Below are 26,362 nucleotides of genomic sequence, written 5' to 3' on the forward strand. Positions count from 1 at the left end.
ATCTACAGGTAGAATTATTCCCATTTTATATTTGAGGAACTGAAGCACAGAGAGATGAAGATCAACACTGCAAATGTGTCCACTAATTTTGATTGTCCAGTTTGAGAGCCATAGAGTATAATATTCCAGAGTACTTAGCATTTTTATAGCACTTACATGCATAACGCCAATCGATTTCAGTTGCAATTGTGAGTGAGCTCAGAAGGGTTGGATTAACCTGTCACAGGCAAACATACATGTCTGGGCCCCTACCTTCTCATGAATTAAAATAAACAGTCATACAGTACACTCTCTCTGCGGCTGGACTGGCCTTGGGGTGAATCCAACAGGACTGGCTGCTCCTCTTTCAGCTGTTCAGGCCGCTGCTCTCCATGACAGAGGGGCAGCTGGGCCAAACTGAGTAGTGATTGGTGCGACGCTATGCACCAGGTTGCTACACCACTCACTCAAATTTGGGAATCTGTTCCAGTGGTTACAGACCGTTCTGCCCCTGTGGGCCCTATCTGTCCCCTTCTCCTCTTACCTATCTGACCATCCCAGCTCCTGACCCCTGTCCTATCCTCCTGTCCTGCTTTGCTTCTGTGTGTCCCCAGTCCACTTCCTACAATCTCCCTGCTCAGTTCCTCTCCAACCATCCATTCTCAGCACCAGACGCCCTCTCCTCTTCTCTTCTCCTATCCAAATTCCCATCCCTGGCTCCTGCCCCTGCCCCTTCCCCCGACTCTTGTCCAACCCCCTCCCTCCACTGGCTCTTTCACCCCTCCGACGCCTGCTACCCTCCCATTGGTTTCTGCAAACCCATCTCCTCATTCCCCCACATCATTTCTGCCACCACCCTGATTTCTCATGTGTCTGCTTTCAACGAGGCTGTTTTTTTCCATTGTCTCCATGCTGCCTGAGCAGCAGCAGGATAAGCACAAGAGAGACAGTGTCCTTGCTTTCAATTCCTGTGCCTGGCATCAAACGACAGCTGCCCCCTCCTGCCCTGGCAATCATGCTGAAAGTCCTGCTCAAACTCTGAAGCTCTGGGATGGAGCTTGACTTTACAGGTGGAATCTTTGGGGAGTTAAGGTGCCAAACTTTAACAAACTGTATCAAGCAATTTTTGTGAGTCTTATTACTTGGCCATGTTTGGGCAGCAAAAACAGATCCCTCACACTAGGGGAGACAAGTCCCTGCGTCAAAGCATAGAGGTGCAATATTTTCTAAAAAATTGGTTGTAAAGTTTTTTTAACCTGGATAAAACATGTATTTTCCCCTAATCTTGGTCTGAGAAATGATAAATCATTTTAGTGAAACTTTTCAAAACATTCACCCTCAGGCATACACCAGCACGGAAAATTTCAGCACATGCAGTCAAAGTTTGGCAAAGTTAGACATAACTGAAAACAGGTTCTTCTAATGGAAAATGTTGTGCAACCTTAACAATAGATGGTGCTATTAGTGCCAACTATAATGCTCACCAGAGTAAAATGTGGCATGCACAAACACGACCTTACCTGGAGCAACCACCATTTTGTCCAGAGCAGTGGATCTACAATAGGGATTTTCACTGCTATATCTACATGGGGACAAATTTCCCCACTCTAGACAAGCACTAAGCATACGTTGGAAATAAAACAGAATCCACCATTTTAAAAGTGAACTGAAGCAAACTGAAAATTCCAGTTAGACACAAAGTTCTCTAGGTACCAAAAGGATTTTGCAAGGAAAAACTGGAATTAAAATATTTTTCTGTGCTAAATGGCTAAGAAACTACAGCTCAGAAATCTCTCACTTTTCATTTTTGCTTTGCAGTTCATACAAAAAAATTACCTCAAGACTGCAAAGAAAACTACTTGGCAGTTCTGCAGTCTGACTTTTCTGGGAATATTGGTTTTATTTCGTTTAATTTAATATTTTTTCCAATAAACACTAAGTAGGTTGATATTCCTTTGTGTCTAGGAAAGGTTACCATTTTACCACTCCTTATTCTATTCACTACTGCAGTGAGCGACTGAGATCGAAGTGTTTAGCATTCCTGATGGTGCCAAAGCCTTTTTAACAGATTGCCCTGATTAGTTGTTGTCTCCTTGATGGTCCCTTGTTCTTCCACATCCCCCACTCCTCTCTAAGCCAATCTTGTTCTTTTTTTTTCTGGCAGAACCTTTGTTCTGGTGTTTCCTCCTACCTCTTGCTTTAGGTCCCAATGATCTGTACCTTCCTCCAGCTCCTTCCTATCCCTGATGCTCATTTCACCGTAACATCATGCGCCACCGAACTCTCCCCACAACCTCCCATGCTTTACAGCTTCATCCGAATCCTCCTCTTTCCCCCACTGCCAAACAGCAATCACACTTGACCCCCTTCTCCAGGTTGCCTGTTCCCCATCCAGCTCTCCCCAGCTTCCCACTTGAATTTCACTTCCCATCCCATCCACCCCTTCCTCTCTGGTTCCCAGCTGACACCTCATCTCACTCTTCTTCCACTTTTTGTTCCACATAATATCTCCCCTCCTCCAAGTTGTTACTGGAGTTTAGCTCCTTGTTCCATTGCAATCACCAACCCTCCCGCTCCCCAACAGCTGCTGTTTCAGCACATGGATGCACAAATACATATACACTCCTGACTTATCAACCCCCTTCCTGCACTGCCCTAACTGCACTTACTCTGAGCTTTGAATGAATTACCCATAGCTGTAAATTTCAGGCTTTTAAACATCAACTGGTTCCTTAAGGTCATCCCCCTCTGTCAATTACTCCCCTCTGTCAAGTTCATTTACTATAGCCATCTTCTCTATCTTTTGGTAGCTAACACCAGGGTCCTTGTCTACATGAAACACATTGCATCAATTAAAGTAAATCCATTTCAACTTAATCTAGTTAAACCAGTGCAATAATTCCATATTTTACCAACACAAGGTAAAGCCTAAGTAAGGTTTAAGTGATTTCAGAGCACCTACATAGGAAGCTTGTACCTAAAATCAGTTTAGTTGAACTGCTGCACTTTCTTGTATACACAAGGCCAAGGACTGGAATATGATTTACTGAATACAACCCATTAAAAAGTGATGCTTTAAATTATTGTATTGTACTGTTTTAGCAAACATTATAACAACGATGCCTTTTAGGGCTCATATATAGAAATGGCTTCAGTGGCATTTTACTATCTTAAATATCCAGGGATGTTATGGTAATTTGGCTAAATATTATGTTAAGACATGTCTTTACTTCCCCACTCTTGTGTTCTGGGGCCTGAGTGTTTTGTTGGTTTCCCTCCTAATACTCCAAGGTACGTCTTAACTACCAGCTGTATCAGCGGGTAGCAATCGATTTCTCGGGGATCGATATATCGCGTCTCATCTAGATGCGATATATCGATCCCCGAATGCGCTCCTGTTGACTCCGGAAACTCCACCAATGCAAACGGCGGTAGCGGAACCGACAGGGGGAGCCGCGGACATCGATACCATGCCGTGAGGATGGTAGGTAACTCGATCTAAGATACTTCGACTTCAGCTACGCTATTCATGTAGCTGAAGTTGCGTATCTTAGATCGATCCCCTCCCATAGTGTAGACCAGCCCCCAGAGCTTTAGCAACCAAATTATGGCTGTTTCTGCCTAGGTTTCCTGGAGGAAAGTAGTCACTGAGCCTGTAGTCACTTCTAGTGTATCATATAAGGTGGCCAAATCTTAGCCCCAATTATTATTGTGGTTGGGTTAAACCTTGTTGTTATGGAGTGGGCTAAACCAGACCTTTTAGTGAGGTTGACTGTAAAGAAGTGACTGAAAGTGTAGACAGAAGCAAGACAGACTGAGATAGATACAGATGCAATGCGGACAGCATGGTGTGTAACGTGAGAGAAGCCTGGTGAAGGAGCTTCTGAATCTGATGCTGGCTAAAGAGGCTTGGGGCTGTAAGCAAAGAAACTCTCTCTCTTTGTTCTGGTTCCTCCTGTGTTCAAGGACGCTGGACTTTGTACATTCTTTGTCAATAAACAGGACTGCACCAAAAGGGAACTCTCATGTTACTGTAATGCCAAGCAAGACATTTCTGAATGCCCCATCAAAACTATAGAAGAAATTGTAACAGCCCATGCATCGGCATTTTCCGAACATGTGACAGTTGAGAGAGATGGTTCTAAAGAGAATGCAAAATTAAGCTTTTCTTGGTTGCATGAACCTATGTTCAGAGAAGTGGATCTGCCACTCAGAAATCAAAACCACACAATACAATAAAACAAGGAACCCACATCCCATTCAGCAACAATGAAAAGCTGCAAGCTTGATGCTGCAGTGGCTATGCAAGCTGAACATCTATCGACTTCAGTGGGAGCTATGAGCATGGAGCAGTTGCAGGATCAGGCTCAATGTTTTAAGACACATTGTGTTGTGTCCCTCCCAGGTAGGGTGACCACATGTCCCGTTTTGGCTGGAATAGTCCCTTTTTTAAATACTGTCCCGGCCGTCCCAACTTTTTTTTTTCAAAAGTGGGTGGAGGGGAGACAGGACTTGGTGGGGAGGCAGGGTTCCAGCATGCTGGGGGCTGGCAGGGTTCCAGTGACAGGCAACAGCCTCACGTGGGAGAGGGGGCACTCAGGCAAGCAGCTGGGGGTGTCCCGTTTTCCCTTTGGGAAATATGGTCACCTTAGTGCCAGGACATTAGAGAGATAAGCTGAGGGAGGCAATATCTATTATTGGAGCAAATTATGTTGGTGAAAGAGGCAGGCTTTCAAGCATAGAAACAGAATTTGGCCAAATAAAATATACCACCCCCAGCCCCACCAACCTTGTTGCTCTAAAAAACTCAGCTCAGAATACTGACACTGACCTTGTTCTGGCAAGCCTACTTACATGAGTACTGCTTATTACGTGATAATTGCAAATGACTTCAATGACACTACTCACATGGGTAAAGAATATTTACATCAACTTGCCTAAGTACTTATATGGCATTCATCAGCATCGTATCTGTGATGGGTTTGGTCACAAAGATCCCCTTGGCACTGTCACCTGACATGCTAAGACTACCTCTGAGCCCATTTTCCCTGCCAGCTTGGGACTCCAGAACTCTGCCTTGTTGAGCCAGACATGCTAGCCTGCTGCAATACAGACTCAGATCTGGTCTACATCCCCAAAGCTGCAGACTTTTAACTAAAAACTGCTCAGCAGGTTACTTGAATCCAGCCACCAATGGGATCCAAACCCCAAATAAATGCATTTTACTCTGTATAAAGCTTATATGGGGTAAACTTATAAATTGTTCGCCCTCTGTAACACTGATACAGAGATATGCACAGTATTAATCACTTACTCTGGGTTTACTAATAAACAAAAGTGATTTTATTAAGTATAAAAAAAAGGATTTAGGTTTAAGTAATAGACAGAACAAAGAACTGGTCCTACTGAATGATTTAGAAACTTTTTTGAAGAGATGTTTTTCTATATATTTGTTATTCAACAGATATCACGGTCCATTAAACTCTCCCATTAGCCCCATGTCCTGTGGTTTAGAGCACCATGGAAATTGGTCCAGGAATTTTGTGTTCTTGCTGTCTGCCAACATTCATATTCTGTAGCAGATGTCCATGGTTGCTTCGCTACCTATAGTGATGCATACCTAAGAAATATTCAGTCAGATGGCTCTTTCCACTTATTTTTCATTCATATTTATTCAAGAATTTCACCACCAGATTCTCCAATATCAGAATTTAGCTTGCTGACGTTGTATATATTCTTGACGTACAGACCCACCCCTTCACATCTAGTTCTGTTTCTATCTTGTATTTTCTCTACAAAAACAATTCCTTACTACATTCATATTTAATATGATGTAACACTTCTGTATTTGGTATAGTAACGTACATTGTTGATCAACCTCAAATACATTTAAATATTAATATTTGGCTAGTAATTCTCATATTATATTTAGAAACCTTTATTAAAATGTGTATTATTACGTCCAAACTTCTTATCACCATTTATAAAAAGATTACTCATCTGGAGTATCCAGATGTCCTTATTAGTCAGTGTTGGAATGAGTCATATATTATCTCAGAAAACGGGAATACAAAAGGACAAGAAGGGCAATGCTTTCACAGGTTGAGGTAAATGCAAAAGCCCCAGAAATTTCCCATCTCTTCAGTGCACTAGTCATCTGACTACTTGAACTGACCTTAAAAAATCATTTATTTAATCAGTTTCACTAGAGATGACCCAATTGTCATGATCTTATTAGATTTAAAAGAAAACATTCAATTGAGTTAACTGTAACTATAGATTCATTCTCCTCAACAGATCTGACTTAAATACCAACTCCTGCAAGCCAGTAAGATTAGCATTTACTAGAATGGAGGCAACTGGAGATTTCAATGGCTTGATAGCTAGTTTTTGCTGCTATATGGAGGGGCTAGATAAAGATGCTATTATAGCCCTCCTTTGACTTTGCAGTTGAATATTTGCAATCAAAATACCTGAAACTCTTATTTTATTTCTCCTCTTCTCTGCACACCCTGCTGATATAACCTATAAGCTTGTCCTGGGACAGCCAGACCATACCTAGAGTCCCATTGCCTAGGCTCTGTACACAGAGAGAGAGGCACAAAGAAGTTAAGTGACTTGTCAAAAGTCAAACAGCAGGTTAATTGCAGAGCCAGGAACAGAAACCAGGCAACAGACTCCCAGTCCACTCAATCCCTTTCTACTATCTTTTCCAGTACTCTCTGTTGGATATCAGCTCTCTCTGTGGGCTGTATATCCTGCATATGAAGAGAGATGAACCCAGGGGTCTAGGCAGCACTTTCTCATCTCCAACTCTAACTTAGCACATGTAAAATGTAAGATTAGATTAGTCTAAATATGCATGTAGGCTGTGTTTTAAATTATTTTCTCTAATGCTCTCTTCCCTTTGCTAATAAACATACTTATTAGAAGGCTGTTCATCACTATATAGCTCTGGTCACTGGCTCCTGAAGGGAAGAAATGTGGGTGTCAGGTTGGTTCTGCACAGTACCAAGTGGTTGGTAGAGAGGGGGGGTTGTACCCAGATCATGGTATGAGAGTGAGAGAACAGAAAAAACCCACCCCAAGACACAGAATACTTAACCCCTGAGCACATGCTCTCAGGGAGATCAGAAATGGGACAGAAATGCAAGTAGCCTGTAACCATGACAGATATTGAAACAGTCACTGCCATCAGGCATTTCAAATGTAGAGATCTCATTCTCCTGTCACATGAGTTTTATAGGAGTGTGTGGTAGTGGGGATTGTGCCTTTCAGGGCTGAGTTTCCCAACCAGAGTCTGGGCAGGGTGCTATGAAGCTCCTGGTGTTGCTATGCACAGCTGGTTGAAACCTTACACCGAATAAACCAGCTATCTTGCAAGCTCCTTAAGCAATGCACCAAGTGATCACTGAATATCACACAGTATCACCTCCAGGGATTTTCAATGGCATTATTCCTGATTACACCATATCACCATATAGTAAGAGGCATATTAGCTTAAAAGGGGAAAGCCATATTTCCTCCCTCCTGCCACCAATATTGCCAGCCTCAAAAGATCAATAATCATTAATGAGATCCCCTCAAAATCATGAGACTTTTGTTTGCAAAAATATTATACTGTGGTTTTTGGTCTTTTTTTTTTTACTTCTGTACTCCCCCTGCCCATCCCAGCGCGTAAGTGTGACAGTTAGGGCTTGGCTACATGGGGATAAAGCCTGGAATAGCTAATGCAAAATAGCTAGTCCATACTAGCTCTCTATGAGGACACTTATTCTGCAGTAACTAGCCCAGTCCCCTTCCACCTCCCCACCGCAGTCCAGAGCCCCCCACTGCAGCTGCCGGCCACTGCCCCAGCTAGTGCCCCCAGCCCTGGAGCAGCCTGAGCCCTGAAGTGCCGGGAGGATGGATGGCATGGCTCCAGCCCAAGAGCTCCAGGCAGGTGGGTGGGCGGTATGTGTGGGAAGAGTGGGTCATAGTGGGAAGCAGGAGAGGGTCTGGGGGTGGAGTGTGGATGGGGGCTACGCCTGGCTGCTTGGGAAGGCACAGCTTTCCCCAGCTTATGATAGCCACTGCCCATGCCCTTGTATAGATTAGGTTCATTCATTTTGGCAGTGGATTATACTGAACCGCACATAGGCACTCTTAGCGAGGAATAAGAGGACCAAATAGGGAGCTAGCACAGACTAGCCATTGTACTTTAAATACACAGCCTAGCTATTTTGTTTTACCATCCCCGGAACTTCCTGTATACACAAGCCCTAGAGATGAGGAACACATCACACACGGAGCTGCACAAAACTTCACTCCTCCCAAAAGTCAATGGCTACTGGTACCCCTTTCCCTCCAAAAAAACAATTCATGTCCCCCTATCTTCTGTGGGCTCTGCTTCTGTCTCTGAGCCTGCTGGTCTCTTGCAAGAAGCCCTTGGTCAGTCAGCTAGGAAAATCAGTGTCAGGGGATTCCTCCAGAGCATATATGGGTTTCTCCTGGTGGGAATCCCCACCCTGCTAGGACTGGGCTTTCCTGGCTCTGCCTTTCTTGTGGTCTAGAGCTCAGCTGAGTCAGAGTGGGGGCTGGTTGTGCAGTCCCAGCAAGTGGGGAAGAGCCCCTCCCCTGATACCAGAAGTACTACAGTAGAATCTCAGAGTTACGAACACTTCAGGAATGGAGGTTGGTCGTCACTCTGAACAAAACGTTGTGGTTAGTCTTTCAAGTTTACAACTGAACAGTGACTTAATACAGCTTTGACACTTTACAATGCAGAAGAAAAATGCTGCTTTTAACCAGCTTGATTTAAATGAGACAAGCACAGAAAAAGTTTCCTTATCTTATCAAATCTTTTTTTTTAAACGTTCCCTTCATTTTTTAATAGTTTGTTTAACACAGTACTGTGCTGTACACTTTTTGGTTTGGGGTTTTTTTTGTCTGTGCTGCCTGACTGCATACTTCCAGTTCCAAATGAGGTGTGTGGTTGACCAGTCAGTTTGTAACGCTGGTGTTTGTAACTCTGACGTTCTACTGTATATCGGGTAGTGGGAGGTCAGTGGTTCCCCTTGATGCAGAGCCATAACTAGGCATTTTGGTTGCTTGGGGTGAGCAAGCATATTTGCACCCCCTGCTAGAGGCGATGCGTGGGGCAGGGGCACATGTGCCCCCCAGATTTTTTGGTTGTACCTCCCCTAAGCCAGACAGGCTAGGTGGCCCACTGAGGTGAGCCAGGGGGTGGAAGTAGTGCTCCAACCCCAAGCCCTGCCATTTGGGGCTGCCTGACCCCACCAAGCACCACTATCCTGCTGCGCGAGGCTGGTTCGACCAACCCCCACTGTGCTGCTTGCCCCACCTTGTTACAGCCCGGCAGGTGCCCAATAGTCACTCACAGCTAGAGGCCAGCTAGTCGCTCCCGGAAGCATATGAGGGGGGAGCATGTCAGTACCAACAGGCCCTTCCAAGAAGGCTCCAGTGGATGGCAGGAGCAGTTTGGGAGGTGGGGCAGTGGGGACCAGGTGGGAATGGGGGAGATTCTTTGAGGGGTTAGAGGAGCAAGTGGCAGCAGGAGGTGGGGAGGGCTCAGGCAGCAAGTACCTTCCTGGAACCCAGAGTGAGGAGGGAAGGAGCTGTGGTAGTAGGGACCTGTCAGAGCTGGTGGGGAGTGGTGAGGGCAGAGAGCGCTGGAGAGCAGAAACTGAAAATCGGGAGCTGGTGTGGCTCGGGGTGGAGGGAGGGGAAGGTAGCAGGATCTGTCCAGGGCTGGAAGTTGCAAACAGGGAGGTCTGAAGCTATGGGAGAGAGAGGATGGAATTTAGGGGCCAGGTTGCAGGCTCCTTCCTGGGCTGGGTCAGTGAGATGGAAGAGAGAGGAGAGAAGCAGAAGTGCTTGGGAGCTGGAGGGAAGAGACCACATAGCCAGTACCAGCTGGGGCTGGAGTGCAGCGAGAGGACTAGGGGGAGAAGGAACTCAAGGGAGCCATGAGTAGGGTGAGCTGGGGGCAGGGAAAGAGGCAGGAAGCAGCTACCCCTGGGAGCAGAGTGGAGGAGGAGAGCAGGTAGCTTCTGTAAACAGGCAGAAGGGAACCAAGTGGTTGCTGGAAGTGGGTGAGAGAAGCATGCTGTTACCTCCTCCCAAATCATGTGAGTGCAGGTACTCTTCCTGACAACAAGAGAGCTCCTAAAGTAGGGGGAAAAAAATCACATGCTTTGAGAGAAGTGGCAACACTGTGTCATCCTTGTGGCACCTGGCCTTCTGGTGCATATTGCACCTGAGTACCTACCAGACAATGAAAAGTTGGCTCTTTCATCAATGGCTATTACAACTTTGTGCAGATTGTATGATAACTAACAGCTTCAAGCCCTGATCGAGCGAAAAGCTTACACACTTGCTTAACTCTGAGCATATGAGTGGTCGCATTAAAGTCAATGGGACTACTGACATACTCAAAGTTAAGCACGTGCTTAAGTAGTTTGCTGAAACAAATCCATGTTTCTTATGACGGTTACTTTTGCTCGACTTGTTTTTGTTTGGGTGTTATGACAAGCTGCTGTCAACATTCCTTTTTGCAGATTCATGTTGACAGTGGGGAGAGGAAGTGGTTTCTGTGATCTGTCTATGATCCTCTGCAGGACAACTGTGTAATTCTGTAGTGAAGTAGCACAAGATAGGCACTTTATAAATGTAGGGGGAGGGGAAGCCAATGGACCAAAATTAAACGAGCCAAACCAATTTTGTGGAAAAGAATTATTCCATGTTAGCTAAGGATTTGAACCAGGTGTAAATGAATCTGGTGGCTTTTTATTGGGTATTGTGTTACACATCTTCCCCCTGCGAGCACACACCCGTGCAAAACCCAGCCATCAGAGAGTTCTTTAATCTCTCTCCAGCATAAGAAAGGGAAGTACTGCCAGAGGTGAGGGGAACCCCTCTCAAGAGGGAGCTCGAGGCTGCTGGTACTATCTGTAGTACTGGGACAGTGGTCTAGGCCTCCCATAACTAAAGACCCTGCCCCCTAAGCTAGGGGGAGGAACTACTAAACCCAGATTACAATTAAGTTCTTGGGACAGCACATGAAAAAACAGGGGCTGGAGTGAGGTCAGGGGTTAAAAATGAGGGAGTCAGAGAGGGGCACCAAGCAGAGAACCCCAGACAGCGCCCACTGTTCCTCAAAGCCATCTAAGGAGTCAGTGGATAATGCCCAGAGGAATGGTGCCTGGAGATGTGACTGAACCAGGGAATGGGAATAGACCCCATAGTCGCAGAACACCTCACCCCCTCATCCAGCTGCCTCCTCCTGGTAAGATGGCTGGCCCCCTCTTGACCAGAGCCAGAAGAGGTTTACGAGGAGGCCCCTGGACTTTGTGGGGCCATGACTGGGGTGTGCTAGGATCAGGAGGTGTGGGGAAAAGCACAGACACTCAGTGAGAGGTTCTGGAGGAGCTGGAAGAGTGGACGCATCTTGACATACCCTACGTAGGTAGACGTGTGCCAGGGTCTCCTTGCTGCAAAAGGGACAGCCGTCGGGGGAATTCATGAACCGTGCCAGGTACACACCTGTGCTCACGGCTGTATGGAGGAGCTGCCAACTAACATCTCCTGTGGGCTGTGGAACCAGACAGGAATATAGGCTAGCCTACTGGAGGTCCTTGCCCTCCTGAGGTGGTAGTTGGTCCCAGAACTTGGTGTCAGGACAGGACACGAGGGTGAGGAAATGACTGGTATGCAGAACAAGCACATACAGGTGTTGTCTGGGTGTGGTTCAGAGGCGGACACACTGGATGTCATGCAGCCAGCTCACGTGGTGTGTCAAGGGTAGCCGAGGAGGTTTGTGAGGCAGGGGCCCGATGACGAGCCCTAGAGGGCCAGGGTTAGGGGTGGGCAGGGAGCACCCTCCCTCAGTACCTGCTTGAGGAAAGCAAGAGAAGCAGGCGGCAGGGCTGCCCTTGCCTCCTGAAGCACATAACTGGAGAGATACAGGGTAGGCTGCTGGTGAGCAGGAGCAACAGGCCAGAGATAGCAGCCTGGGAGTTGACTGGAGGGAAAAAAGGCTGAGCAGTTTAGGAGCATGGACTGAAGAGTTGAGAGATGGGAAGCAGCCTGTTGCTTGCAAGGGAGCCACTGGCAGCCATGGCTGATGGACTGTCAGGAGTAGCCTGCAAACAGGGGGGCTGAATGAGACTACAGGTACCAGACATGGGACTTGACTCTCGCTGGGGATCTGCAGGGCAGTGCATGATTGCCTGTGGGAGAGGGATGGTTTGGAGTGCGTATCACTGGCACTAGGCCTGAGAAGCTCTGTCTTCATACTCCTGTCCTGAAGTAGCCCTCCGGGTTGAGTTAGGAACTGTTGGTTCATCATTTAAAGTCATCTTGCCTTGGGTATCTGCCATGTTTCTTTCTGGCAGGGCTAGTAAAGCAATCCTTGTTATTCCGCTGCAATGAGTATTTATGGAAATCCACCAAGGGCTACAGCCTTCAAGGCCTAGTGCTTGAAGCACCTACGCTGCCTGCTGCTGAGTGTGTGGTGCATCCAGAGTGGTACTAGACAGCGAGGGGACTGGTGTAGCACAGCACTCTCAGCGCTGCCCTCCAGTGGGGTCATTTACACAGGCTTGAGACCATCCCCACACACACCCCCCCCACACACAAAGGCTTGATAGTGTAGTATTAACAGTCTTAGCTATTGTGGTACATCCAGTGCCGCTATAAAAATCTGTGGCAGTCATAGATACAAGGAACTAGCGGTTCTGCCACACCCACTGGCTTGACATGGTTTATACTGGGTTTACAGCTTGGTTCAATGGCTCTCAGCACCCCTACTATAAAAATAGTTCCTGCATCATTTGTGGCAACTGATAAAGACAACTAACATGTATTAATTACACACCAGATGTTACTTTTAATTCACATTTTAAATATGTAAAATCCCTAACAGTAGATGACATGTTATTGTATATGTTTTTGAAAAAAAATTTTTTTTCCCATAAACATGTAATCAAAGGAATCTGACCCTTGGACTCTTTTGATTATGTATGTCTGAATGTTGTTAACCTCCAGCTACTGGAAGTGTCATATTTGATTCATGAGTAAACCATCCAGGGGTCTGATTCACCTGCCACAGAATACCAGTAACTTCTATTACTGTACAAGTACTTACATCCTGAGCCAGGAGACTAGAGACCCAGATCTTGGTCAACTGAGCCCGCTATGACACTTTTTCTTTACTGTAACAGATAACAAAAACATTCACTTCTCATCTGTATTTTATCATTATCTGACATTGTTTTGTGTCTATAAATACAACAAATTGTTTAGTAAGTTGTGTGACCATTTCAGCATAATATTTCATTTCTCAACTTTTGGGCAGCAAAAATAAAGGTAAAGCTCTTCTCTAATGCCATCAGAGCTCAGCATTTAAACCAATTATTGTGAGTGACATTATGCAATTGGTTCCACCCTTTTTACAGGACTAAAGCTACAGAAATACAAATCAAAAACATCTATAACAGCAGGAAAGAAATAAAATCTGTAAAATATAGAATCTCTGCTATGTTTAAGTGCAGGATTTTTAACAAGTAGGGGCATATCCCCAATCTTTACAAATACTTACTCTGTGACAGGGCTATTTAATTAAACATGGGGAATAAGTTATTGCTCAATATGATTAAGGGAGGAAGAACTGAGCCTTTATATTGTAAATTATTTGAGACAGGGGCCTTATCCCTCATGTTCTTACAGAGTATGATTGGTGCCTCAACAATTAACAGTCATGATAGAGCTGTGCAAACAAACAAAACCTAATTCCACTCCCTGGTTGGAGATTTTGTTACAGATTCAAAACACAAACACAGATTCTCTGAACTTCTCAAGCCTGGGCCAATTTATGAATGAAGCTAGGCCATTTTTGTGGTTTTGTGGAGGAAAGCCAATAAAACTCTTCTTCTGCCACAGCCCCTAGCATCATCAGCTTTTCAAAAAGGCTGAGCACTAAACAGCCTAAGCACATAATGGAGTTACCAGTGTTTCAAAATTGGTTAGTGTTCATCAGTTCTGATTGACACAATGGGCACTGAGCACTTACGGAAATCTGGCACTTCCCTTAAGCACCCTGTCCCTTACTATACAAGGAATGAGTTAAATAAATGAAAGCAATACAGTCATTAAGATATGCACCTGCTTAAAAGGGTAAGTGTGTGATCATGTTGTTAGTTTTGTTTTACTTTATCACTTTCCCCCTTACTTTTGTGCTAAAATTTAGGCGTAATCTCTTTGGGGCAGGGACCTGTATTTCCTAATTCTGTAAAATGCCTCACATTTTTGGAGTAGTGTACAAATAAAAACAAAAAATTAAAGTGACCTTAATTGCTTCAGGCAAGTTTCCACTTTGAATTTCAGGGTTAGGTCAAATGAACTCAAAGAGAAACTGAGAAAAATATGTGGACTAACCCCCATGAACTTAAACCTCGGACTTTCACATAGCTCTTCTCATTACTGGAACAAATTATTCATAATACGTAAAGGGTGAGGGCTAAATCCCGCTGTCAGTGTAAAACTGGAGTAACTCCATTAACTTCAGTGGTAGAACTGAGATCAGAATATGTTTGCAGTGGACTTATTCCACATTTACTGTGGTGGAAATGTGAACAAAATTTGATCTTCAGGCTTAAACCACATACTCATTTTCTATATATTCATTCTCTTTCTCTCTTGTAATAGTGCAGGAGCTGGTTTACTGCTTGGTAATATCGAGCAGTCTCTTTCTCACACAAGAACTTCTCTATGAAAGTGTAGAATTAAAGATCATCTCCAAGAAATGTCCGGGAGGCTGGGGGGATGCTTGAAGAGCAATGGGAACAGAAAAGAGTGGACTGGTTTGGGCAGTGTCTGAGAGAGCTGAGGGAATAAGCAGGACTGCTGAGAAACCAGGGAGCACTCCAGAAAGTTAAGACAAGAAGGGTTGGGGACAAAGAGCAAGAACTAGTCATATGATATGAAGAGTGGGAAGCTGGCAGTGAACTGACTAAATCAGTGTGCAGTTAAGGAGTTGCCTACCTGTAAGAAGTCTCTCATGAGGGTCCTTTCCTAATCCTGCATACAAAATTGCTACAGAAACTTGGCTGGGTTCTGTAAGTAAATGCTAATATCTGCAGTGCTGGCAAGCAAGACTGTAGTTTGGGATACATAAATCATTTTCCCCTATCATGTGGCCCATTAAGAAGTTGCACTGCTTGCATCATAGCAGAGCATTTAAAGAGCGCAAGTTCTTTAATTTAGCAAAATTTTTTTTATTCAGAAAAGCTTAATTCAGATGCAGCATTCGGTTGACATTGAGTATCTTTGTTTTTCACCTAGGTTTCTCAGCTCAGTTGACTTGATCAGAGTAGGATAAGGCCAACTCACTGGCCAAGGTCATACAGTTCCACACACCGGGGGAGTGGGTCAACCTGGATTAGAAGAGTCCAGGGTATGGTAGTCCTCATTCCCTTGGCACTACTATTGGGACTGAAATTCACTGCTCAGCAGATTGGTCTAACAAATCTTTATTAAGGCACAATGCTCAGCAAGTAGTGATCAGTTACTCAGAAGTAAAAACGCTCATCAGGATGGTCACCATACAGTCATCTCCAGCAGCGACAACACACTGCTTCAGCTTCCCTTAGTTTAGGCTGATCTATTTATAACTTTGTTATCTTTTCTCATTCATATAGATTAGTTTCTCATTTTCATATCACTTCTCCACCTGTCAATAGGTACGTTTTGTGCTCGTTCAAAACAAGTTTAGCTTTATGATTACTTGATCTTTTTGTTCTCCCCACAAACAAGATTATTCTGCAATTTCTTACATATGCACAGTTCTATTTAAGCTTAAGCTGATAAACGTTATCAGAACAGATGCTTAAAAAATCACAGCTAGCTTTTATCCAGCCTAAATATACCTTGGATCTGAACTCTTAACTACGAACAACACTGCATCCCCGGACTCTGCAAATGCTTCCAGCATTAATTTGCAAAAGTATTTGCACTGTATTCATGAGCCTTTTGCTTTCTGAACACTTCTAGCAAACAAACATCACTTGTACAAACAGTCCGGTAAACCAAAAAATGGGTTGTGAATATCTCTGAAATGAATTCATGGTTTTTATTCATACTTTCCTTTTTGCAGTATTTGCCCAGATAGTATCTTGGTTGTTATCATGGGAAGGTTTTATTTGCTACTTCCGGGTAAACAAAAAAGCTGTTGATGTTTTCAGAAGTGATGCACTTTCTATTAAGTAGTATAAGAGTTGTCAGTCTTGCAAAGATGAAAGCAGTAGCATAGACTGTAAGTCGAAAGAAATATAGACCTATTGACAAGCCAGATGCTTTCAGTACATCAGTGCGTTACGTGAATACTCATCCATTTTCAGAATTCACGTGATCTTAAAAATAAAAGTTTACAATTACAATAGATACAATACAATTTCATTCTAGGCTTTCAAGATATTTTGCAATCCTCATGAAGTATTAATTATGTCCATTTTACGATGGGAATTTAATGCATGAGGAGATTAAAGCCTAGAATCTTCTTTTCTCACATGTTGAGTAAAATTTTATTCAGCAATTAGGTCCCAATTCAGAAGTCCATCTCTATTCACCCCAGTACTTAAATATATGTTTAAATGCTTTGCTGAATTGGGGCTTTAGTCCTGTTGGTTTCAATAGGACTGCTCATGGAGTGGGCGTTACCTAAAGTGAATAATGGTGGCAGAATCTGGCTGTAAGTGACTTGGTTAATGTCACACAGATTCAGTGTCAGAAGTGTGAATAGAACTCAGAAGTCTTGACCTCCAGCTGCCTGTTGTGAGCAGCAGACCACATTTTATCCTACCTTCCGTGCTTAAAAGTAAGTATCCCACAGAGACTCAATAAGCAAACCTTGATGATAAACACTGAGTTTGATAGGAATAAACAATTTAGTGCAGCTTTATTGCATTTATGTCAATTTAATAAGATCTGTTTTTAATCTCCTTCTAAAGATGTAACTGAGGAGATGAAAAGCAGGCTAGAAGAACTAGGAATGAAAAACTTAGCACAACTGAGGGACAGGTGTTTATTAGAGCCTGTAAACACCTGAAAATAAACAAGAGGACAGAACGTGTGGAAAATGTATTTCACATAGAAATAGTATGAGAGGATGAATTGTTACTGACATAAGATTTCTTCCGGCACAAAATGGATACATCAGGTCTCTCTTTCACACACTGGTTGAAGTATAACAAGGCATGATTTGGGGGAGTATTTTTCAGCAAGTGTTCATGTAGAGACTGGCTCTGCATGCTTCTCACTTTCAGCTTTGTGTCACTCCTGGCCATGACACTGACAAGCAGTGTGGCAAGATTAAAGAAAGGAGAGGCGAGGGAGAGTGTTTGTATGTTTTCTACCTTTCAAGACTTTAAAGTGAAACCTGGAAACCTTTAGTCTAGGTGTAATGAGAAATATTTTCAAAAAACCCTGAAATTACAAACTGGTCAAAGAGAATGTATGTAATAAAAATGTAGAAACACCATCATCATATAGAAAGAGCAATGTGCTGGGAACATGTCACTAATGAGGTGAGGCAGCTGGCAGGACAAGTTCCTTCCTTGCATGACCCATGCTAAGAGAAACAAACAATTCAGTGTAAGTCATTGTTCTCAACCTTTGGGATGATGACCCCAGTGCAGGTCAGAGACTGTTTTTTAGGGAATACCAATGTCTCTATAAAATCTAAACTTCCATTTATTACACAAAGAAAGAAAGAAAGAAAGAAAGAAAGAAAGAAAGAAAGAAAGAAAGAAAGAAAGAAAGAAAGAAAGAAAGAAAGAAAAGCATTCCACCCCTTTTGCTTGCACAAATACCTTTCCAAATGAAAAGTGCTTCAGTCATTAGGATTTTTTAATCTATTGTGCCAGACAATGTGCAGTTCATGACATTTTCAATAAGAATGTATGAATGTAAATTTCTCCTTTGGCAATCTATGTTAAAATGCACTTTTAAAAACTGATAATTTTAAATGTATTTATATTTTAATTTTTTTGACTGAAACAATGCAAGAGATTCTGAGATAGAGACATCCAAGAATCTGGCATATTGGGTTGCAGAAGAAAATATAGGGTGGTTTGTGATCACAAAAGAAAAAAATGGGTTATCTGGGTGTTGTGGGTAGGGGAAAAACAGACAGAAACCGTGAATTAGAGAAACTTTATTAGTAAAACCTGATTCTCTGTTCACCAAATTAAAAAATAACATTGATGAATTCACTTTTATTTCATGGGTTTTCTCTCATTTATGTCAAGTTTTGCCATTGACTTCAATGGGAACAGAATCAGGCCCTTTGTCTGCTCCAGACCTGTTTGTTTTATGTTTTATATGGAAATATAACTTTTTCAAACACACACTTTTCTCATAAAATGTTAAAAAGTAGAGCAGGTAATTACATTAGACTGTATTCTAAGCTCCAGAGAAGTAATACAAAGGCTGCTTGGCTGTAGCCAACTCTTATTATTACATTTTTACTGGTACCATATGCAGCACGACTTCACCTACTTGTTTCATTTAGTGAGCTAGCTTGCTTTTTTTTTCTTCTTTTCTTTAAGGAACATTTAATATATACCTAAAAGACAAAGCTTCAGAGAGTGAGAACCAACCTTGTGGCCCACATGGTCATTGAATCATAGAAGTTAGAGATGGAAAAGATCTATTAGTTCACAACCTATCCCTTGTAAATATAGGATTGCTGCAGTTTTTCACGCTTTGTTCAGTGGTTAGTGCTGCTTAGTGTCATGTTAGAAAGGCATTAAATCAGATTTCCTGTGTTATTCTGAGCAATTCTTATGACCTAGCATGGAGTGATTTTGAAGAGGTCAAAAGGACTCACCCAGCAAACTTTGGCCAAGGGAAATTGGGGGTGAATTTGCTGAGGCCACATGGGCAAAAGCTGAGGCAAAAGGTTTTTCTGACAAAGGTGAAGCTTGGATCCACATGAAGAGAAATTTCATCACCTGAGAAGATATAAATACATATTTGGCACCATCTAGAGATTAAACTAACAAATGCTTCACATAAAGATCAATCCCACTAATTATAACATATGTGTTTGCCTTTCCATTGTCTTTGTAAGCATTCCATGTAATTGATTGAGCATCTGTTACACAGAACCACAAGTGACCCCCCAAATTACCCGTATTTGAGTAAACCCAAATAAAGCTGAATATTCTTGCATTTGTGTCTGCATTTTTCATAGGCTTATTGATGGTTTGATGGGCAAATTACGAAGTTAAAATAACCTTAGATGTGGATTTTCTAAGGAATTTTTACTCCAGGAATTTAAATATTGTGGTAAGACGAGATCTTGTGTTATTTCAGTTCCATAACTGACCACTTGAAGCATTAAAAGTCCATGAAACAATGCGAATACAAATATTTGAAATAAAACCCCTAGATTTCATGCCTGCTCCTAGTGGAAATGCTACTGCCATAAGGGCCACATTTTTCAAAACAATCTTTAAATGTGTGTACTCAATGTTGTGTACATCCATACTGCTGCATTTCACTGGACTTCACTATAACTTTTAATACCACTGATTTTCCCAAATGCTCCTGTGCTGTCACCAAGAAGCTGCAGTGGTGAACAGAAACACTTTGAAATAGATTAGATCTTTCCTCTAGGAATCTGAATATATATATATTGGGGAGAGTTAATGGCAGAGTGAAACCCTGTGTTCTCTTGCTTCTTTGATTCATGTTAGAGGCTCAGCTTAACTGAAACACATAGTTTTATGTGCTAATTTCCTTTATAGTTCAACTCTTACTGTATGTGGCTCATTGATGTCGAGGTGTACATGTTATAATAGGCTGATTTGTTTTTCATAATACAGGTTATATAAGTTTAACAATTACAAAATACTTGCACAATTTAGGTTGTAAACATTTTTATAATGAGTCTAGAGGGTACTTTACATAAAAATAGTGACTTTATCTGGAAAGTTCTTTCCAGGTTTATTAGAAATGTGGTTTACTTTACCCAGAGGGAAAAAAAACCAAGGAAACATTTGGCCTTAAAGTCTAGGAAAGTAGTTACTCATGCAGTCAAAGTTCATAAATTTTAAATACATTTAATTTATAAATTGAAAACATAGTACACACCAGATTTTTAAAGATTATTCTTCACAATAGGGAACCCAGCACAGGTGCTCGGATATGTTCTTGCCTGGTTTTTCTATGAGCATAAATCGGGTCTCCATAACTTGCTCATGTTCATTCCATGTTCTTGGCTAGATGAAAAAAGAAAAAGAACTATTTAAAAACTTAAAAATTTTTGTTTAGTCTGATGTTTCTTAGTTATCAAACCAAATAAGATTTGTTTTTAATCTAGAATTTTGATCTAGAATTTCTAATGGTAAGAAACTTGTCCTTTCTGGAAACATCTGTTCTGGGCTTAAATGCTGAGGTTCTTTCTCTGCAGCACTATTAAGAGCCTGATTCTAATCTCACACTGGTGTCAACTCAGGACAGCTGTTTAAATCCATCTGAGCTCAATGGAGGTGGGAGGAGAGAAAGCTGCCCTCTTTCCCCTTTGATTCCAAACCCCCTGCTGCTGATCCAGTCCTCATGAGCAACTTTGATGGACAAGGGCAGGGATTGGCCACCTTTGGCACGTGGCTCGCCAGGGTAAGCACTCTGCTGGGCTGGGCTGGTTTGTTTACTTGCCGCGTTCACAGGTTTGGCCAATTGCCGCTCATACTGGCCACGGTTCGCCACTCCAGGCCAATAGGGGCAGCGGGAAGTGGCGACCAGTACATCCCTCAGCCCGTGCCGCTTCCTGCCGCCCCCATTGGCCTGGAGCGGTGAACAATGGGCAGTCGGAGCTGCAATCGACCAAACCTGTGGACGCGGCATAAACAAACTGGCCCGGCCTGCCAGAGTGCTTACCCTGGCAAGCCACGTGCCAAAGGTTGCTAATCCCTGGGCTAGGGGCTGTACAAGTTTATGAGCTACTAGTGTTCCCAAGGACAACTCCTACAGCTAGGATAGCTAGAGCTCAAAGATGCTCTGTGTCCCCCTACACTAGGGAGAGCTGGGAGGGGTAACACAGGAGCTGCTAGTCCTATACCACCCGGGGATTCCCCTATGCATGCTAAGACTGCCTTGTGCCAATACCTTAATGGAGCTGATGTGCATGCCCATTGACTTCTGCAGAGTTACTACTGATTTACGCTGGTATGAGATGAGGGTAATGAATCTGACACCTGAATATTATTTTTCAGAGCCGTTTAAAATAGGAATAAGTTTGCACTAAAATAAAGCATCAAGACCTCAGAACAAACACCTGTAATGATGCCTTTGATATTTTACCGCTGAGTTTTCAAGTTTCTATGGACCAATCCTCCTGGCTTCTTTTAAAAATAAGAACGCATTACTGAAGTCCTTATTCATGTGAGTCACACAAATAGTTCCTCTGACTTCAGTAGGAGGGATTTCCAAGAAAAGGCCCTAAATTAACTCTATAAATGTCAAGGGTTTTTTTCCCCCATTATTTTTTAATTAACAATAATTTTTACATTAAAAAATGATGTAAGTGGCACGCTAGCTGGTTCAGATGCCCTACCTCACTGATAAATCCCTTTCAGGTCTGAGAAGCAGCACATTCTAAGGAACTGAGCTCAGATCTAGAGCCAGGTATGCCCAGGCTTTCTCACTGCTTGCTGTGTGGCCTTAGACAAGTGTAAACAAAGACACCAATGCCTGCTGGCCTATGGGGTGTTGTGAAGTTTCGTTAATGTGTGTAAACAGCTATCCTGTATTACTTTTATTTATTAAGTAACTGGTTTAAATGTGGCCCAGACTGTTGGTGTCTGAGGCCATGTCTACACTACACGTGCTATAGTGGCTTAGCTATGGTGCTGCTGTTATGCTGCTGTAAACTGACAGCATAGTCGCAGCCTACAGTGCTGAAAAGGTTTTTTTTTACCTCAAGTGACGATAGCTAGGTTGACAGAAGCATCCCACACCAGAGGTTAGGTCAACATAGCTATGGTACTTGGGAATGTCACACACACCGCTGAGCACCATAGCTATGTCAACCTATGTTTTAAGCATAGACCAGACTTGAGGTTAAGTCTACACTATGGAGATGATGCCGTAGCTATGCTAGCATAACCCCATGGTGTAGATGCCACCTACACTGACAGAAAGGGTTTTCCCATCGGTGTAGGCATATCACCTACCCAAACAACACTAGTTAAGTCTGCAGGAGCATTATTCCATCAACATAGCTATGCGGACCTAACCCCCAGCGTAGACTCATCTGTGTCGGTCAGGGATTCGGATTTTTCACACCAAAGAAGGGCCTCAAAAGTCACTATTATTTACTGGCAGTGTGGCACTCTGAGAAATGAGTTTGGAGTCTAGGGCTTGGTCTACACTTAAAATTGAGGTCAACATAGCTACGGCAGTCAGCGTGTGAAAAATCCACTGCCGTAGCTATGCCAACCTAACTCTCAGTATAGATGTAGTTTCCATCAAACTAGCTGCTGCCAGTTAGGGAGGTGGTGTTTCTACACCAACAGAAAAAACCCTTCTACCACAGTATTCTGCATTAATGCAATGGGGTTATGCCAGCATAGCTAGGATGCTGTAACTATGCCCCCTATAATCCCCGTAGTGTAGACATGGCCTATTTCTTTGAGTTGTGTCCATAAGGTGAAAAGTGGTAGTTTTAAATGACAATGCAGATGAGAGACCAAGCTGAGTGACCATGGAAATCAACCCAAGCTCTTCTTTCATCTCCTCTTACATATGTGCATGTCTACACTTGCAGCTGGGAATCTGCCAGCTCAAGGGGACAGACTGAGCTAGCTTTCATCTTGCTAGTGTGCTAAAAATAAAGTTAGCCATGACAACACAAGTGGTGGGATGAGTTAGCCACTCTGAGTACCTACCCAGCACCTACAGAGACCCCAGGCATGTACTTGGGGTGGCTAGCCTTTCATGCTGCTGTGGCTACACTATACTTTTAGTATTCAGAATTGTCAGTCCATCCCTTTCATCAGCAATAATTATACTTCACAGTTTTTTAAATACCAGACAAAAATGGAGCAAAAATACAAAAATGTTTTGCACATTACGAAGTTATACCCGGAAGAAGCTGTCTAGCCTGAGAAATGTTGCTAACTTGCAAAAATTCTGGAACAGATAGCCTTCAGTTTGTTCTTTCTTTATCTCATTGTATCACATGACATTTCTGTTCATGTGACAGTAAAAGTGGCAAACACGGTTTTCTCTTTCTGGTCTGTTCAGGGTAACTTTTACAGATCTAAATCTTATATGAGAGAGTTTTTAAACCATAGGATTATCCTTTTACACATCATGAGATTTGTCGGGCTAGTAGTATTCAAACAAATTAAAGGATCATGTGAGATTTTTTTAAACTACAGCCTTTATTTTCTGCTTCTTCTACCTATCATCATGCATCATATGTAAGCAGAATCCCCAGATTTACTTTATTTTTCAAAATCAGAGTTATCTCCGTTATAAGAGCCATTATCATGTTGCAATATCCCCTCACCACAACTTTCCCAATGGTTTTCCATAGGGTTTGCAGCATTTTGTGGTGTGTGCCTCCCTTCCCTGTCATATTTAAATACCCCACACTCATTCTCCCCCCTTCCAATCACCCTCTCCCTGGCCAATCCTCTCCAAAGGGTCAAATTCTGTTTCTTTATAACCTGTACTATCTGACTTTGTGGAGTTACACCTGGCCTAAATCAGCATACAGTTTAGTCCTACATTTTAAAAGTCTGCAAAGATTTCCAAGATCACTTTGGTTTGCAATGAATTTCTTTAGTTAAAATGAATAATTGCTCTAGTTTTCTAATTACTATTTTATATAAAATCATGACATTCGAATTCTATGGGCAGTTTGAAATTCTCAAAAGTGTTTCACCTAACTCTCCCATTTAATTCAATTTACCATTGACATGGCATACATTGAATTCAATGGAAGCAGAGTTAGGCCAACACTAAGTGTGTTTGAAAATTCCACCCTATATCACTCTGATTTAAGGAAGAGAAATTTGTTCTTACAGTTTGCATTATGCTTAGTAATGCACTGCACACTGACCAATATATGAAAATACCCATTACTGATGGGCTAAAACCAGTTATTAAATCCAGTTATTTATACATTCTGTTCCCCTACCTTTGAAAATTTGAAGGTTTAGATAAAATGGAACCCACCTTTGAACCATCCTTGCTGTTGATTTTGCTAACTAAAAGTAAACCAATCAAATTTTGCAAAACGCACACCAGCCCAATTTTGATTGTCTCTGTTCCTTCAGTAGGGACACATAGGTGTAACTCACCCTTCAGCTGGCATCCACTAGACAGTTACTTAAGTAACATGGAGTCAAATATGCAGATGTATCTAATTTTGGGTGGTTTAGTTTCTGGATGCCAAACTTTGGGTGGCTATCACTGAAGTCAATGAGAACTGCGGATTCTTGACATCTTGGAAAAAAACACACACATTTTTTGCAAGTTTGGCACCAAGAAACTGAGGACTTCAAAAATTAGTGAATGCTTCTGAAAATGTTGACTGTAGGAAACTAGTAAAAAGGAATTTCTTATCTGGCAAGTCCATCAGAGGCAAAGACATTGTTATCCCTACTTGGCTGAAAGTGGAAGAAACTGTACTCCCTCTTCTAATTATGACCATGTATTCATATCTTAATTTTAACATAAAATTTATTTTGGTAGTCCACTGAAACTTAATTTTAGGTGTACAATTCCACCAAAAGAAGGGGGATATATGTTTTGGATTAGACATATAACAGGTATTGTATGGGCACTGGCCGAGCAACCTTCCTGTTTACTGTCCTAACAATGTGCCTTAACAGTAATTTTGGGGCCAACCCTTAGAGTTTATAAAATAGGTCAGTTTCCAGGTCACTTTAGTATAGTGCATTGAAATCTGGATTAAAATGATAAACTATTACTTTAAATGCTCAGGGAGTTTTCCTGGTCTTGCTTGCAGGCTAGGACACTCGTAGTGAAACATTTAATCTGGGCCTAGCAGAGTGAGTCTGCAGACAGCCAGTTTAGAGTAAGGTGGGGTGCGTTGTGTGTTTTAGGGTGTAGCCTGCTTTATCTCTCTCTTTTGGGAGTCTTATGAATTATCATTCTGAATTCTAAGAAACAATGTAGTATTACATTGCAACCTTCTAGCAAGAGTATTTTATATATTTTTTAAACCTAACTTCGCTGTTTGTATGCCATGAAACATAACCATTAGCCTCTTAGATAACAAAAGTGCTCACAAATGCTAATTATGATAGTAGGTTTTTGGACACTTGTACACTGGGAAATGAACTGAGACTATTCCATTCATTTCACAAGACTACTAAAGAGTTAACAAATGGCAGATAATTTTGGATTGTTTTAGGGCCTGGAGAAAAGAAATCTTTTCCCTTTGTCTCAGCCAAAAAACAGTCTCCACTTTCCCCTGTAAAAAAGGTTTCTTTATTTCAGTCTCATACTGCTGCTATTAATGCTAATAAAAATATAATTAGAATATAATATAATTGACATGCCCTGAGCTAAACTATCTCCAGGGTATGGGGAGAGTCAAGAAGGACAAGCAACATTATAGCCATCTTCCCTTCTTGTTCTACAGTGGTGATGGCACGTTTAAAATTCCCCAGAGACTCCACAGAAATCCTTCAAGTAGAAGTTGCTTAGATGATGCATTAATTCAGCACATCTTGTGGAGATGACTGCACTCCAGCCAGAGTCACTATTTTGTGGTCTGGACTAAATTGTGTAGCTTGCCTCCTCCGCCCTGTAGGAGCAGTCACTGTAGCTTTTTCACATCATTTCAACTTCCCCTTTGACATATGACTTTGTGCTTTGGGGGCTCTGAACCATCATCTCCACGACAGGAAGCCAGCATGGGCTCTGGAGTGAATTTATCCCTAAATATACAGCAATGGCAGCTTAATCTCTTTATCACCTTTTTCATCCTCTTGGATGTAATTTAGCAGCAGGCTTCACCCAACACAGCAGCACATAGTTTGCTCTGTCTGTTTTATTTAGATAGTCATTTCTGTTTTCTTCTCTTCTACATTTGGCATGTCAGATGCTCAGATGTATTACAGAATTCTAGGGCTGCATGAAGTAATATACAATAGGAAATAGCCCTCTGCTTTAGTCTACTCACATCCAAAACTAAACATAAGTAACCAGGTTAAATATTAAATTGAAGTCAGTCATAGACTTACAGAGATTCTGAATCATCCAACTGAACAAGGGTTCATACACCAATAATGAATGCCATAAAACTAAGCTAAGAAGAGTGAAATTACCAGTTTGGTATCTG

At 42.4% G+C, this 26,362-nt stretch overlaps 1 protein-coding gene across 1 annotated transcript in view; it reads right to left on the minus strand.

Annotated features, from left to right (window-relative positions):
* The window catches only part of LOC115654054 (G-protein coupled receptor 183-like), a 51,433-nt gene extending 31,178 nt beyond the window's left edge, over positions 1-20,255 (minus strand). The window contains exons 1-3 of the mRNA XM_030568004.1: positions 20,134-20,255; positions 18,866-18,989; positions 13,127-13,193 (exon numbers count right to left, since the gene is read on the minus strand). The gene's annotated coding sequence lies outside the window, so the exon portion shown is untranslated. The remainder of the gene's footprint in view (positions 1-13,126; positions 13,194-18,865; positions 18,990-20,133) is intronic.
* Between the last annotated feature and the right edge of the window lie 6,107 nt (positions 20,256-26,362).

The sequence above is a fragment of the Gopherus evgoodei genome, chromosome 1 (assembly GCF_007399415.2).
Source record: "Gopherus evgoodei ecotype Sinaloan lineage chromosome 1, rGopEvg1_v1.p, whole genome shotgun sequence".
Classification (NCBI taxonomy): domain Eukaryota; kingdom Metazoa; phylum Chordata; order Testudines; family Testudinidae; genus Gopherus; species Gopherus evgoodei.